We start from the raw sequence: 12015 nt of genomic DNA, 5'->3' as shown, positions 1-12015 counted from the left end.
CCAACTAGTCACCAAGTAAAAAGAGGAAACTAGGAAGGTTGAGGAAGATTAAGAACATCTGTGGACTGAAAGTGAGACAATTTTTAGAAAATTGAAGTGGAGAAAGGAAAATATTAATCTTTTGATAACATGCCTATGAAATATTGAAGATAAGGGGTGAGAGAGAAATTCTCAAAGTTTATTTGTATGCTATGAATGCAACCACTATGATTTTTTAAGAGAAAGCAATAAAAATATAAAATAGCTCTCAATTATTTTTTGATGCTGGATTGATATTACTTTGAATGTGACACCCGGACAGGCTTGGGCATCAAATAGCTCTGGTGTCATTTTGAGTTACAATGATGATAATGTTCCAGACCAGTTGTTTGATTGCTGCCGCAATTGTTAACATTCAGAAGCACGATGCTTAGTCTTTTTGTTATTTCTGTGAAATCTAAATGCATTGTTTTTCAGTTTTATTACCTAGAAATACCACCTTATGCAGTCTCAAAATATATAATTACAATAATGCATACATGAACTGCTTTTTATAGGTTACAAAAACAGTGTGCATTCATAACATCCTTCTTAAACTAATTAGGTAAGATATGTAGGATAGATATTGTCTCCATTTTACAAATCAGAAAACATCAACTCATAAAGGCAAAACACCAATATGTAGGTAGAAGCTGTCAGAGTAAAAACTAAAATTTTGTCTTCAGATTCCAATTTCAGAGTTCTTTAAATTTTTTTCATGTTTATTTATTTGGGGGGTGGGTACAGAGAGAGAATCCCAAGCAGGCTCCACACAGACTGTGCAGAGCCCGATGCGGGGTCGACCCCGTGAACTGAGAGATCACAACCTGAGCCAAAATCAAGAGTTCAAGGCTTAACCAACTGAGCCATGCAGGTGCCCTCCAATCTTGGAGTTCTTTAGGGGCCCTATAATTCTTGTGTACATAGAGAGAAACATAGAGGATTTTTTTATGTTTAGCTTATGCTTTTTCATTTTTTTCTCTTTTTGGAAGTTTCTAATTTGATAGAGACTCAGTGGACTGTATGCACTAATCAGCTACAAGACTTGAAAGATAATCCTTATTGGCTCTCCTATTGCCTACTACTCTTCTGAAAGGAAGCTGCTCCTTTTGTAAATTTTGCTTAGGTGTATGACAGCTTTGCCACCTGCGTACTGTTTCGCCTTGGGCAAGTCACAGAGGGGGTTAACCTCTCCAGATATTTGTAAGGATATAAGGTGATATCACAGGATGTGACAGAGAAAACACTCAAAAAATGTAAGCTATCAAGAGCATCTTTTTCTTTCATTTCTTTCTCTAATCAGTCCACCCCAATCTTAGTCTTTAATTTTAATCCCAAAAGAGCAAATGACAGGAATACATCAGCTTTTCCTTTTTCTTTATCCTCTTCTACCAGTCATTTGACATAGTGCAACTTTCAGACATATAGGAAATTTTTCAAAAACATTAACTCAATATTATTGAAGACATCAACTCAACACTGTAAGACAAAACAAACATCAGTGTCTTATAACTAGCTAACAGCAGCCTCAAATTTAGAGTAATGTAGAAATAAAAAGGCAGCTGCCGCTTTGGCATTTTAAGGTTAACTATTTCTTTCATAAGAGAGAGAGAGAAAGAGAGAGAGAACTTGCATAAGTGCAAGCAGGGGCAGGGCAGAGGGAGGTAGAAGGAGAGAGAGACTCTTAGGCAAGTTCCATGCCCAGCATTGGGCTCCATGCTGGGCTCTATCTCAGGACTGTGATATCATGACCTGAGCCAAAAATCAAGATCAACTATATATATGTATATATATATATATATATATATATATATATATATTATATATTATATTATATTATATGTATACACACATACATATAGCCAAAATCATGACCTGAGCCAAAACCAACTATATATAGTTGTTTTTGTTTCTGTTTTTCCTTTATCTTTCTTTCACAGCATAAGTCATGATAAATTTCTCTGCAGTTTTAATTTCTGGAAGAATGCAGAGGAACACCGCTTATATAAAGCAGATTGCCTAGTAAAATTCGATCACTAATCAAAAATCATCTCATGGCTGATAAACATAGAACAGCAAATATTGTAAGTTATTAGAGTAAATTAATTTTTAAAAGTTTTAGAATGTTTATTGATCAGTGTGTACAAACTACAACTAAGTGAATTAAATGGTGGAAAGAGAAGTGAGACAAACTTTCTATTATCTCACTGGTGGTTAGAATTAAAAAGGTAGGATAAGAAAGAAAAAAAAATCATGGCAGAGATAATGCAAACCGTAAGAGGAAGCATGCAATAATTGTCAAGGGACTCTGTAAAGAAGGAGAGAAGGTATTCCAAAGCTGGGTAAAAGGCAGTAGCCAAGAATACAGCCTGGATGTTTGAATTGGGACTGGAAGAAAACACAGTTTCAACATAAAAGGTGGTAAAAACTTTTTTAAGAAGACTAGCATGAGACCAGCAGGGAATAAAATCACACTTACATTAATAGGAAATCTTTCTGTTTATTCAGTTTTAAGCCAAAATGGGTGACAAAGCTTTTTGGAAGTAATGTATGGAGGCCTAGAAAGCCACCTTGGATATTTAAACTTAATGTCATAGTTGGTAAGGAGCTGCATGATCCAAGCTCTGCTTCTGAAAGACTAATAGACCAAGTGTAATTAAAATAAATTAAAAGGGAGAAAGTTGTGGAAAATCAACAATTGTTTAGATGAAGGTAGTAAGGGTCTGAGATAAAAAGGTGAACACTGGATGCTAAGGAGGTAACAAAGTTGAAAAATAATGAAGTCGCCAAATTTATAGGACTTTAAATTGAATTATAATACACATGTTAAAAAAGTACATATCTTTGTTTACTCTCAGGTGTATATAAACTACCTTAATTATCACAAACCAGCACCTATATCAAGGAAAAGACCATCCCCAGAAGACCCCACTTTCTATCTCTACCTCTCTCCATTCTACTGCTCTTTCACACCACACATTACTTTCAATTGCTTTCATATTTTACATAAGTGCAATTTTCCATGATATTCCCTCCTGTTTGGCTTCTTTAACTCAACACCATGCTTGTGATATTTATCCAAGTATGTTAGCTTGTTCTCATGGCTGTATGGCATTATACCACATAGATGGACCATAGTTATTTACCCATTCAACTGTTGGTGGGCATTTGGGTGGTTTTCAGTCTGGAGTAATAACATATAATGCTGCCATGGACTTTTGTGTGAATGATTTTTGGTTGGATATACATGTAGGAATTTAATTCCTGGGTCACATACATGTTGGTGTAGTAGATCATACCAACTCCTTTTCTGATAGTTGTAGCGATTAATGCTTCACGTACCAGTATATGAATTCCAGTTTTTCCATATCCTTCCCAGTGCTTGGCATTTTCTGTCTTTAACATTCCAGTCATTCTGGTGAGTATACAGTAGTTTGTTCTCATGGGTTTCATTTTGTATTTCCTTAAAATAAACAGTAGAGTTACCATATTTTCTTTTCTCTTTTGCCATTTCAAAGTCCTCTTTTGTGAAGTGATGAGTTTCTTAAGTACTCTTGATAGAATTCCTTTGTCAGATATGTGTGGCAAATAAGTTCTCCCACTCACTGCATTGCCTTTTGACTCTCTTAATTTTGTGTTTTAATGAAGAAAAAAAACGTTAATGTTAATGCAGTTCGATATACCACTTGTATCTCCGACAATTTGTGCAACATCATAATGAGAGGCCATGAAGTGCGTAGCAATCCCTTAACCATGAATGTGTTACATTAGTAACTAGGTTCTTCTCATCTTTTTCAAGAGTACTAACCTTTCCTTTCATACAGCACCCATTTAACAAGTCTTTACCAGGAAAGGAGAAGACATAAATGATTTCTCCAAGTTGCCCACTCTTGAGGTACTATTAACAGAATGAGATAAGTCAGTAATAAATGCCTGGTTAGGGATAAAGACAGTTTTTGATTTGGGATACAATGAGTTTGAGGTATTTATGAGACATTGGAATAGAAATTTCCAGTAGGCCTCAGATTTTCAGGAAGAGCGTGATTGTTGAAAGGGTGGAATTGGTTGAAATTACTGAGAGGGAGACTATAGATACAAGAACATGAATGGGAACAAAACCTTAATATATATGTCCAGGTAGTAGTTGGAGGAGGATATCAAAAATCTATATCTCCAGTTGCCTGTTAGACGTTTTTACCTAGAAATCTCTTTGTCACCTCACACCCAAAACAGTTAGAACAGAACTCATCATACTCCCTCTATTCCTGAGCCCATTCCTCCCCTTTATTGGAGTTCATATTTCTGACCTGTTGACCCCTGGATCTTACAGTCACTCAGACACCAAGCTTTAGAGTCAATGGTGACCCCTCATACTTCTTCACCCCTTTGGCTAGTCATTAAGGCCTATTACTTCTTTCATTCCTTAATCTTACTTTCATTGACATCTCCTTAAACTATTTTAATGGTCTCATTAAACTTTGCCCTTTGTACCCACTTTTTGTTTGCAAAGCATTTTTTTTTTAGTTTTTGATTATTGAGCCACGCACTATGCCAAGTGTATTATATAAATATACCCTTTAATTTCATATAATCCCATGAGGAAACTGGGGCTTAAGGTGTTTAAGTGACTTGGTGATGGTCATACAGAACCAGGGTTCCAACCTACATACATGGGAATCTGAAGTCATCTGTTAACTTGTATCATTGTCTTCCTCCACACAACTACCACATTAATAGTCCTAAAACTTTTTTCATATTTTGCCTCTTCTACATCATTCTTTGACCATGAGATAAAGTCATAAAAGCTTTTTAACTGATCTGCACAGCCCTCTGTGTTATGACTTCCACCCATTTCTCCAAACTTTCATTAATCATCTGTTCTGGTAAATTGATGTGATCACATACTCTTCCCCACCCGTGTAATATACAATGTGTTAGAATAGTGTCTTAGCTCACACTGTATCCCTAAAATGGTTACTCGCCATCCCTTGCAATTTTAAATAATTATATGGCATCTCTCTGATGTAAACTGTAGTTACTTAAACCATTAATGCTGGGATTTTGTGTGTGTGTGTGTGTGTGTGTGTGTGTGCCTGTCATTCAAATTTTACTTTTTCCTTAAAAAACAAAAAGGTTTTTCATGGCAAGCCCCTTTATAAAATAATTGGTGTATATTTTTTTACTACCTTAGAATCTTAGAGTGGAAGATCCTCATGAATCATTTAGTCCAATATTTCAGTTTACAAGTGAAAAAATGAAGACCTGAAATGGTGCTGTGCTCAAAGTTTATCACTTGTTAGCACATGAGCTTAAGGTTCCTAAATTTAGGCCTAATGTTTTTTCCATTAAACACACTACTTTTTATTTTTTATTCTTAATATATTTTAAAGAAAAATATAGTTTCAAAATGCAAAAGTTTCTGTAAGTCTCATTCTTCCTAAAGTTGACAACAGTCTCAACATTGAACATTGATACTCAGAAGCAACCGCTCTTAATTGCACAAGCTCTTTCTCTGCAGTTCCTATTTCTGGCTCTAAATGAATGTAAGTGCTTGTCCTTGATTCTTCAACTCAGATACATGGTCTGTGGAATTTTGCCTTATAATATACACACATTCTCTAAGTCCCTATCTTTTCCATACTTTTATGGCATAATTTTTGTTACTACTAGTATTTCCTGTTTATACGTAATTATTTTTCAGAGCTAGAATTTGCAATTGCCCCTTTTTAATCTGTTTAGTTTGGTTCATGTCTTTCGCTAATTCTTTCACTAAATTACTTTGGATAGTCAAGCACATTAATTACATTCTCATTAATGGCCATGTGGGGTGTTCTGGGTACATATGTTGAGAGTTTAGCTAAGCTACTCCATAGCATTGTTGCCTTATCATACATTGTATTTGGCCAAACTGCTTTCAGTGACTTTAAGCTGACATTAGCCCCCTCATGCAACTGTGTGCCCCAACATGGCAGTTGTTGTGACTTTGTTAAATTAATATTCATTAAATAGAGCCTCTGAGCATTGCAGTGCAAAAACAGACCACATGAGGGATTGAAATATAGATTATTATCCATAGGTCCTGAAGGAAGTACTGGAATTATAGATTATTACTCACAGGACCTCAAGGAAGTACCCAGTACACCACCAGTGGCCAAACTGGAAGTCAAGGCAGAGTGCAGATAGACAGAATCAGGACCAGGTCCACTGCCTTTATTAGGATCAGTGGGTGGACTGCTTTGAAGTTTTCAGATTAAGCCCAGATTGGTCAATTCAAACCAAAAGAGCAAGACTTTGGTAAGCACCAAGGGGGTCTTGTCTAAGGGGTGCACAAGGAAAGGCTGAGGGGGCAGAGGAGAATGTTTCTCACAAGGATAGGGCAGTTGACTTGTGAGTCTGTGGGCTGTTATCTAGGAAGTGGGCTCGAGGGAGTGGTAGTATCAGTTCAAGGCCCCCCACAGGCATCTTGGCAACAGGGAACAGATGCAAAGTCAAAAATATTATGGAGTAATTTTGTTAAACTCTCCATAGCAGTGCACAGAGTCACAAGCAAATATAAATATAAGCTAACAGCCGTTGTGATCAATAGTCTCTTCTGTTTCCCCAGTGTCTTCCCCTTTTGGCTTACTAATACTCCACTCTTTCGGTTTGAATTAAGCATTCCACCTACAGACCCTATTAAAGGCAGTGCCCCAGGTCCTGACTTTCTGTCTGCACTCTGCCTTTACCTCCTATGTGGCCCCTGGAGGCATGCCAGGTATTTCTTCCAGGCCCCGTCAGTACTTCTAGTTCATCAACTCATGAGGTCTGTTGTTGAACCATGGCTCACCATCTGGCATCCCGTGCACCACTTAGTATTAATCTGATAAAAACATAACATAATTATTTATGTAAACTTTTTTTTAAATTTTAAAACAGCTTTGGATTTATAGAAAATTGTGAAAATAGTATAGGAAACTTCTGAAACATATACCCAGTTTCCCTGTTATCTATTAGTATGGTAAATTTGTCACAATTAATAAATCAATTTTGATACATTTATTCTTTTTTTAATGTTTTATTATTTATTTTAAGAGAGAGACAGAGCACAAGCAGGGGAGGGGCAGAGAGACAGAGAGACACAGAACCCAAAGCAGGTTCCAGGCTCCACGCTGTCAGCACAAAGCCTGACTCAGGGCTCAAACTCACGAACCTTGAGATCATGACCTGAGCCAAAGTTTGACGCTTAGCTGACTGAGCCACCTAGGTGTCCCATTGATACATTTATTCTTAAGTCCACACTTTATTCAGATTTTGTTTAGATTTCACTTAATATCCTTTTTCTTTTCCAGGATCCCATCCAGGCTACCACATTACATTTAATTTTCATGTCTCCTTAGACTCTTCTTGGCTATAACAATTTGGCAGATATTTATCATGATCTTGACAATTTAGAGGAGTGCTGGCCAGATATTTTGTAGAATGCCTCTCAATTGGGATGTGTCTGATATTTTTCTCATGATTAGATTGGGGTTTTGGATTTTGAGGAGAAAGTCTAAACAGGTGTCATTTTCATCACAGCATAGCAAGGGTACATACTATCAACATGACTGATCACTGTTGACATTCACGTCGATCACATGGTTGAGCTAGTGTTTGTCAGTTTTCTCCATGGTAAATTTACTTTTTCCCCCTTTCTGTACTGTACTCTTTAGAAGGGATCCACTATTTTCAGTCCACACTTAAAGAGTAGGGAGTTTAAAACAAACAAGGAGTGGTAAGTTATAGTTCACTTCCTTGAGGGTGGAGTCTCTACGTAAGTTATTTAGACTTCCTCTAGATAGGAGATTCATCTACTTGCCTCCATTTATATATATTCAGTCATCTTCAGTCACTATCAGTATAGACTCATGGACATTTACTTTACCCTTTGGGTTATAATCTAATATTACTTTGTTACTCAAATTGTTTCAACTTCAGCCATTGAGAGCTCTTTCAGTTGGCTCCTGCAACCCCCTTTGACACAGAGACACAATGTCCATCATTGAGGGGTTTTTGGTTTTTTTTACATTTAACATTTTTTTAAACATTGTCTTATTTTTACACACTACAAGATACACCAGGAGCTTCTTGTATATTTCCTATCCCAGTCATAAAATCAGTCATTTCTCCAAGGAGGCTGGGTTCTTTTCATTGGCAAATGTTATTAGAAACCAAGGACTGCTTGCTGCTACTGGGTCTCGTTGCTTCTAGGTTTTCTTAGCTGACAGAGCAAGGAAGTACTATATGTGTGTATATACAAATCTGTGTGTACAGGTTATGCTCTATGTGGAGACTTCTGTGCTTATATTAAACTAAACATGAGTTAATGCTGTTATCTCCAGTGTGATACCTCTGATTTATTATGACATGGATCTTTCTAACCTCCATTATTTGCTTATTTGAACCCTCCATACCAACAGTAAGAATGTTCCCACCATTCACCATCTATTTGCTTAATCTCTTTTTTAATGTTTATTTATTTATTTTTGAGAGAGAGATCAAGAGAGTGCAAGAGGGGGAGGAGCAGAGCAAGAAGGGGAGAGAGAATTCTAAGCAGGCTGTGCACTGTCAGCAGAGCCAGACGTGGGGCTCCATCTCACGAACCATGAGATCATGACCTGAGCCAGAATCAAGAGTTAGATGCTGAACTGACTGAGCCACCCCGGTGTCCCTATTTACTTAACACCTCAATTCTAGTATCCATTCATAGTGGTTTCAGAATTAACCCATATCACCCTGTGGGGAACTTTATCAAGTAGAATATATGCTCATGTTTTTCTGAGTCTTATAGACAATAGTTATTTCCATTCAGAACCATTTTCCCCAACTCCCTTTGGTGAGGTTGTTTCATACACTTATAATACAGTTAGACGTTTCTGTTACATTCTGTATTCCATCCTGATATTCCTGACCTACCAACTGACTTTTTATAATCTACATACATTAAGGTTCACTCTTTGTGCTGTAGAAGCCTGTGGGCTTTGACAAACACATATGGTCACTTTCCACCATTACAGTATCATACACAAGAGTTTAACCACCCTAAGAAAACCCTCTGCTTCACCTATTCAAGCCTCCTCCTTCTTTCAAACACATGGCAACTAGTGGTTGATTTTTTATGTCCATATTTTGCTGTTTTCAAAATGTCATCTAATTGGAATCATACAACATGGAGTTTTTCCAGACAGGCTTTTTCACCTGCCAATATATATTTATGTTGCATTCATGTTTTTTCATGCCTTTATAGAGAACTCCTTTTTTATTATTGAATAGTATTACATTATATAGATATATTTTAGTTTGTTTTCCATTCATTTATGGAAGGACATCTTGGTTGTTTCCAGTTTGGGGCAATTATAAATAAATCTGCTATAAATATTTGTGTGCAGGATTTTGCATGGACATATGTTTTAAAACTAGTTGGGTAAATAGTAGTGCAATTGCTAAATTGTATGGTAAGATTATGTTGAACTTTATAAGGAATTTCCAGTCTTCCAATGTGGCTCTACAATTTTGTATTCCTACCAACAATGAATGACGTTTTCCATGGCTACACATCCTTATCAGTTTGTACTCTCAGATTTTGATATTCTAGATATTCTTTTTTTAGTTCAAGTTAGTTAACATACAGTGTAGTCCTGGCTTCAGGAGTAGAACCCAGTGATTCATCTCTTATATATGACACCCAGTAGTCATCTCAAAAAGTGTCCTCCTTAATGCCCATCACCCTTTTAGCCCATCCTCCCACAACCCTTCCCTCCAGCACCCTCAGTTTGTTCTCCATATTTAAGAGTTTCTTATGGTTTGCCTCCGTATCTGTTTTTGCCTTATTTTTCCTTTTGTTCTACTATGTTAATCTGTTGTGTTCCCCAAATTCCACATATGAGTGAAATCATATATCTGTCTTATATCTGTCTTTCCCTGACTGACTTATTTTGCTTAGCATAATATACTCTAGTTCCATCCATGTTGTTGCAAATGGCAAGATTTCATTGTTTTTGATTGCTGAGTAGCATTCCATTGTGTGTGTGTGTGTGTGTGTGTGTGTGTACAGACAATGGAAAACACCACGTCTTCTTATCCATTTATCAGTGAATGGACATTTGGTGTCTTTCCATAATTTTTTTTTGTATCCTTTGGATAAATATCTAGTAGTGCAATTGCTGGATCATAGGGTAGCTCTATTTTTAATTTTTTGAGGAATCTTCATACTGTTTTCAAGAGTGGCTGCACCACTTTGCTTTCTCACCAACAGTGAAGAAAGGTTCTCCTTTCTCTGCATCCTCGCCAACATCTTTTGTTTCCTGAGTTGTTAATTTTAGCCATTCTGACAGGTGTGAGGTGGTATCTCATTGTGGCTTTGACTTGTATTTCCCTGATGATGAGTGATGTTAAGCATCTTTTCATGTGTCTGTTAGCCATCTGGATGTCTTCTTTGGAAAAGTGTCTATTCATGTCTTCTGCCCATTTCTTCACTGGATTGTTTGGTTTGGGGTGTTGAGTCTGGTAAGTTCTTCATAGATTTTGGGTATTGATTTTTTTATCCAATATGTCATTTGCAAACATCTCCCATTCTGTCGGTTGCCTTTTAGTTTTGTTGATCGTTTTCTTTGCAGTGCAGAAGCTTTTTATCTTGATAGGGTTCCTATAGTTCATTTTTGCTTTTATTTCCCTTGCCTCCAGAGACATCTCTTATAAGAAGTTTTTACAGCTGAGGTCAAAAAGATTGCTGCCTGTTTTCTCCTGTAGGATTCTGATGATTTCCGGTCTCCAGGTCTTTCACCCATTTTGAATTCATTTTTGTGTATGGTGTAAGAAAGTGACCCAGTTTCATTCTTCTGCATGTCATTGTATTCTAGATATTCCAATAAGTATGTTATGAGATTTCATTGCTGTTTTAATTTGTATTTGACTACTGATAGATGATGTTGAGCATCCATTTTTATGCTTATTTGCCATCTGTTTACCATCTTTGATGACAACTCTGCTCCTATTTTTGCCCATTTTTAAACTGGGCTCTTTGCTTTCTAACTGTTGACCTTGAACAGTTATCTGTATATTCTGGATACAAGTCCTTTATCAGATGTGTGATTTGCAAATATTTTCTTCCAGTCAGTGGTTTTCATTTTCATTCTTTTACAGTGTCTTTGGCAGAAGTTTTAATTATTTTTTGATGATAAATGCATTTCATTATTTATTTAGATGTTTAAGTTCTTGCACTAGATTTTTACAAGCTGGTGAACACTGACAAATTATTTCTCCCACAGAACTATAACCACACATTCCCAGACACTATAAATATATGGTTGAACTAACATTAATACACATCACCATTTTATCAATTACCTAATAAGACAAATTATCAAGTATCCAAATATTAAGTTATACAGGTCAAAAGGCATATAAAATATTAGATGTCTGCTCAATTAATTAGCAGAAACCCACTTCTTCTTCTTCTTCTTTTTTTTTTTTTTTTGCAAGAGAGGTTGGGAAGAGAAGGAAGAAAAAAATCACACTTCAAACAAAAATAAGTTGGTAAACAACTTCAGATAAGAAAACAAAATACAAGTATTTCAGAAATTTTATGATTAAGAATTGTTTTAGGGGCGCCTGGGTGGCGCAGTCGGTTAAGCGTCCGACTTCAGCCAGGTCACGATCTCGCGGTCCGGGAGTTCGAGCCCCGCGTCGGGCTCTGGGCTGATGGCTCAGAGCCTGGAGCCTGTTTCCGATCTTGTCTCCCTCTCTCTCTGCCCCTCCCCTGTTCATGCTCTGTCTCTCTCTGTCCCAAAAATAAATAAACGTTGAAAAAAAAAAAATTTTAAAAAAAAAGAATTGTTTTAGCTACAATAACAAAGCACCTCTACCTTTTAAAAAATATTTACTAAATTAAAGAGCATATTCTACATGTTCTGCGCAAGACAAAGGCAATGTTTTACTAAAAATACTTAATAGCCCCCTCCTGTTCTTTTTTCAGGCCCT

The 12015-nt window shown here is 36.6% G+C and overlaps 1 non-coding gene across 1 annotated transcript; it reads right to left on the bottom strand.

The window, feature by feature from the left end:
* Positions 1-3724: 3724 nt before the first annotated feature.
* Positions 3725-3845, bottom strand: LOC125171455 (U6atac minor spliceosomal RNA). The gene has a single exon (XR_007154358.1). It is a non-coding gene; the product is annotated as a U6atac minor spliceosomal RNA (small nuclear RNA).
* Positions 3846-12015: the final 8170 nt, after the last annotated feature.

Source organism: Prionailurus viverrinus, chromosome B4 (assembly GCF_022837055.1).
Source record: "Prionailurus viverrinus isolate Anna chromosome B4, UM_Priviv_1.0, whole genome shotgun sequence".
NCBI lineage: Eukaryota > Metazoa > Chordata > Mammalia > Carnivora > Felidae > Prionailurus > Prionailurus viverrinus.
This window is presented reverse-complemented; position numbering and strand designations above follow the sequence as displayed.